Source organism: Gymnogyps californianus, chromosome 2 (genome assembly GCF_018139145.2).
Source record: "Gymnogyps californianus isolate 813 chromosome 2, ASM1813914v2, whole genome shotgun sequence".
Taxonomy (NCBI): domain Eukaryota; kingdom Metazoa; phylum Chordata; class Aves; order Accipitriformes; family Cathartidae; genus Gymnogyps; species Gymnogyps californianus.
Window position 1 is genome coordinate 82,909,170 of NC_059472.1, and position 5,736 is coordinate 82,914,905.

Sequence of the window (5,736 nt, forward strand, 5' to 3'; positions counted from 1 at the left end):
TATGCATACACTTGTATACATCTTTGTGAGAAACTCCCTGTATAAACCTTAGGATAAACATTTTGAGGCCTTCAGGGGCAAAGCTGCAAAGAAATCACATTTATATGATTTGTGGCTTCCATGTAATGTACGGGTGTCAGAATTAGCAGGCTAGAACAAGCACTGTTTACATGATTTCAGTGCTTAGAATTGGATTTCAATGCTTTTGTTTTAAAATAGGGGGGAGGGTAAGGGAACATGGAACAAAGGCTGGCAATGTGCTTGGCTTTGCTCTTGTGACGGTACTCAGAGAAGAGTGAGCAAGAACATGGTCTTCCAAATTGCCTCTAAAACTCATGTTTAATGTGAGCTCTAGCTGTAGGCAAAGGCAGCAGTTGACTACAGCAGCCGCCTGTAAGGAAAATGTTATGGCGACACGACAAATCACCAGTCCAGTATGTATAAATTAATCTTGCTTGTTAAAATTTGCACTGGCAAGTTGAATGACTGAGGTAATAGCTGTTTATGTCAGTAAATTTATACTGGATCCAGTATTGGCTATCCTTCCAGAATCAACATAGTCGCTGCACTATGTGCTCTATTTCATCAGAAATGCAATAGTTTCTTCCTACCCATACTGATCAAATTTGTGTTCTTAGATGGTCTGACATATGCAAAAATGGTGCTAATGACCACGGCCCAATAACTAGCAATTACTACTTCCACCCCTCCAATACCATCCCACAGAAACAGCTGGATTAAGTTTACCCACCTCCTTTCCCTTTTCATGGTAGGAGTAGCTGAGCCTCAGTCAAGTATCCGAAGTTTGCTGATGCGAGAACAATTTTGCCTATGTTACTGGGGAAGCCAATGCACAGAATGCTGGTAATAAGTCTTACTATCTTGCTTATATGGAATTTGCATATAGGGGAGTTGGTTTCAATGATGTGAAATGCCAGGATTTCAGTTAGGTAGTATACTACCCTCTCTGACTAAATAATATGAAGGGAATATGGAATTAGGTCCTTGGATGGCGAACCTGTAGCTGATCTGTCCTACATGGGCATTATTCTTTGCTTTGATAAACAGTTGTGAATCAAGTAAGTAAAAATCAAGATGACCAAAATGGAGTAAAAGGTCCTTTAAATGCATCTGTGGCTGATCACAGAATGACTGAGGCTGGAAGGGACCTCTGGACGGCACCTAGTCCAACCTCCCTGCTCACGCAGAGCCACCTAGACCTACCTGCTCAGGACCAGCTGGCTTTTGAGTATGTCCAAGGATGGAGACTCCACAACCTCCCTGGGCAACCTGTGCCAGTGCTCAGTCACCCTCACAGTAAAAAAAGTGTTTCCTGATGTTCAGAGCGAACCTCCTGCATTTCAGTTTGTGCCCACTGCCTCTGGTCCTGTCACTGGGCACCACTGAAAAGAGCCTGGCTCCCTTCCTTCAGGTATTTATATACATTGATGAGATCCCCCCTGAGCCTTCTCTCCTCCAGGCTGAACAGTCCCAGCTCTCTCAGCTTTTCCTCATATGTGAGATGCTCCAGTCCCTTCATTATCTTCGTGACCGTTCTCTGGACTCTCTCCAGTATGTCCATGTCTCTCTTGTACTGGGGAGCCCACAACTGGACACAGTACTCCAGGTGTGGTCTCACCAGTGCTTAGTAGAGGGGAAGGATCACCTCCCTTCACCTGCTGGCAGTACTTTGCCTAATGCAGCCCAGGATACCACTAGCCTTCTTTGTGGCAAGGGCACATTGCTGGCTCATGTTCAACTTGGTGTCCAGCAGGACCCCTAGGTCCTTTTCTTCAAAGCTGTTTTCCAGGTGGGCATCACCCAATATATATTGCTGCCTGGGGTTGTTCCTCCCGGTGCAGGACTTTGCACTTCCACTTGCTGAACTTCATGAGGTTCCTGTCAGCCCATTTCTCCAGCCTGTCCAGGTCCCTCTGGACGGCAGCACAACCCTCTGGAGTGTCAGCCACTCCTCCCCGTTCTGTGTCATCAGCAAACTGGCTGAGGGTACACTCTGCCCCATCATCCATACATAGAACAGTTTTTGACTGCAGAAATTCCAGCTCATACCTTACCTTGAGAAGAAGCCAAGCAACAGCAGAAGTCAACGTGGGCGTTAATGGGTTCGTACATAATGGGAAACTTGCACGTCAAAATTAGAGCACCTCAAAGAGGTTGTTATACCTGTAGCTTGGATGAAAGGACTAGCTCAGTTCTGTCACAGTGATTTGTCCTTGTCTATTCCACGCTTCCACCTTTTTCTTTAAAAAGATGAAGTTGGGAACCTCATTTTTTTGCCTATAAACAAAAATTGAGAAATTACAGTATTTACTTCAGGGCTTTACAAAACATGCTAGGTATCAAATGTGCATAATAATACACTTATGAAACATAGTTATGCTGATGGTGCTGTTGCTCATTTTGAAAAGTCTACATGTCTTCACTTTGAGCTATAGGCCCTCTGTTTCTGAAAACCTGGCCCGGAGCTCCTAACATCCTCCTGTTGCTACCTATCTGCTCATATGCTTGAAATTCAAGCTTGTGCATGTGAATAGCATTTCAAGCCAAGATGCTTATGCTTAAATCTAAATTGAGGCTGGTAGGGAATCTTGGATGTGCTCTTAAGAATACATTGCCTTCATTATTGGAAAGGTATCTAATAATAATACAGGATTCAAAAGAAGCTCCAAAGGCTCTATCCTCATTTTGTGTAATCAGTGCTGTGCAACAGCCCTTCCTCATTTCTTTAGTCTCTTTAGGGAGGAGGAGGAGTTTTTTTCAAAAGGGTAATAAATAACTGCAAGACTTACTGAGCTATTGTAAGCTAATGTGCTTTTAGCCTAGAGCTACGCAACAGTGTTATTCTCATAAGCCGAACTGTTCATGTGCTTAAGCATCTTGCAATAGTGAGGCCACATCTAGAAAATCAATGGAAAAACCTCATCCCCAATGACTAATCATCTCCACAATTTTCTTTTGGAAAAAAAGTGGCTGAAATGTTGATAGCTGTAATGATCTGCAGAGCAAAACGGGTTCACACTCCAGTTCTTTCATGGATTCTGGTATACAAAATGGAAAGCAAATCATTATACAGGAGTAATCTGCACAGGTGAAGGGAAGCTTACTTTAAGGTTTGCACAAATCTCGATATGTCGAAGAAATCAGCCCAGATTAACATGTCTCTCTGATGTTTCATCAGTGGGTTAGGGGGCTTTCTGTGATATTTCCTTGCTTGATGTACTGCTTTATGGGTAATACATTCACAGTGGCTCCTGAAATGAACAGCTACCCTCGAAACCTGATGGACTCCACAAAACACAATGGATGAGTTACTGAAAAAATCGTTAATAAATTCTGCTACTCTGGGCCACAGTGTCTCCTTTGCTTTATTTTTAATTAGATTGAACTTTATTGAAAACAATCATGTGGAGAATCTTCTTCAGGTCACTGAAAAGAAATGAGAACTATTTTAATCATGTTCAGAAAGAAAAGTGGTTGGGTCCATTTGAGAATTTGGACAGATTCTTAAGTGTACTGTGGGGACTGTCTCCCCTTCCTAGCACAGGCCTGTGGGCCCAAGTTTGCTTTGTGGTTTTTTTAGTAATTCAATGTTTCAGGATTAAAATTCTCTGATTCTTGTTTTGTTTGCTTGCTTTGGATTTAATATTTTGTCTGAAAGCTATTTTTTTTGTAGGAATTCGGCTTGATTTGTTGTAGGAACAAAAAACAGGGAAAATTGAACCCAATACTTCTAAATGGGTTACGAAAGTGCATGGTGGAAATAATTATATATACCAATTGCTTAACAATTTATAAAAATGCTTTTGTTTAATTCAACAGAAGTTTGGAAATCAGTTGTCCCTACTGTAAGCAGATACTTGTGTGGAAGCTCCCCAGGAATGAGTTCCTGGCATCTCTCTTACCTCTCCTTTCGGAAATGTAAGCTGTCATTCTAACTCTGTGCCAAGGAGACGAACGCACGGGAAGCATACTAGTTAAAAATCAGGCAATTACTTTATAACTCTGGGCTTTGTTTTCTCCCAGTTTCTCTCTGCATTAAATTAATAACTGAACTCGCCAGATCTATATTTCATGCTTTCCTCTTAATCTTTACTGTCTCAAACACTGAAAAATAACAGACTACGTTTTCCTCTGGTGGATAGCTGAAATGCCCATAGCAAGGAGTTCTGCTGTGTAAATGAGACCAAGTTGGAATTGCTGTGTGGGCAGGCAATGCCTAATAGATTAAGAAGTGGCTCAGAAGTCAGAAACTTTATAAAAAGAGTATCTATCTAGCCCACGAAAATCCTCTTGCCCTCGCTATATGCTTCAGTAAAATTGTTACTTCATCACTGTACAACTTCCACTCTAGTTCTCTGCAAAAATACTCCTATATCTCAGTGTTTCCTGCCAATCTGAATGCTTGCTACCTACCATATAAAGCTTGTATGTAGATGAATGTGCACTGAGACCCACAGGAAAAATACACTTAATATAATCTGTGTGCCAAATATTGCCACTTTGGAATTTCCTTATATATCCTTTTATCAGAAACATTGACAGGCGAGGAGATTCAAGTTTTGCACTGATAACAATGTCTGCCTCCCTGCTTTCTTCTCCTCTCCTCACTCCCCCCCCCCCAAAAAACCCCTCCCCTACCAAAACCCAAACATGGAAAGAGCGCTGATCTAGACTGAGAAGGAGAAAGTGATAGAAGAGAGGAGACTAAAGCCTGAAATTTCTGTAAGAGCGAAGAAATGCTATTCTGCATTCCTTTTACCCTTGCCATGATGACTCCTGCCAAAAAGAACAATGAAAGACTGAAGCCAGATTTTTTTCTATTATTCTTTAAAGAAGTCCATTTTTATTGCCAATGTAGACAAAATGCATTTCAACTTATTAATTCTAATAATAATTTCCTGTTTCAAGGTAGTGCTTAGTGGTTAGAAAACCAAGGTGTAATAATTCATTGGAGGAATGTGTTTGATTTTCATGGCTGGGCCAAAAAACCTTCTAAGTCATTCTCCTTATATCTATAAAACCAAAGATGAACAAAATGGTAAAACTGCGTTAATTAAGCTTCTCATAACTGCACTACGTTAAATATAGAGGCTTTGGAATGTGCTAAGCCTCAGTGTTCCTGAATGTGGAAGGTCTCAATACTTGGAAGTTCTCTAGCATGCAGTATTTTAAAAATTAACGCAGTGTGCTGTATAATAAAGTATTTTTGGCTTGCGGTACTTAGTGTGTCTCAAATTTTCAATTATTTTGCTTGCTACACAGTATTAATGAACATTCTTTGTAATAAAAGAAATACAACTCTTTGGTGGGGAACAAAATGCACCTGAGGGAATAGAAGTATTGTTTCCTGTTACTGCAAACTCAGGACTGAGCTGTGACAATCAGCAGGAGTCCTTGCATGGTATTCTTCCCAGTGAAAGTTTTGCAGATCAGATTTTATTTTTTTCAGACTGTGGTCTATGTACAACCACTTTTCCTTTGGAGCTGACTGTGTAGGGTACTCCACTTAGCTGGAGTGAGGCACGTGAGTCTACCAATGTAACGAGAACTGCTGAGCTCATCAGTAAGTGTTCCCTTCTCCTCCAGGCTCTGCTCCCCCACCAATGAATTATATCTCATTTTTTAAGTGAGGCAGGGAGCTTGGTTTTATTTCTGTCTGGGGAAAATTAATTTCCCAGGTGCATATTAAGATAAACACCGTGTGTGCGTGTGTGT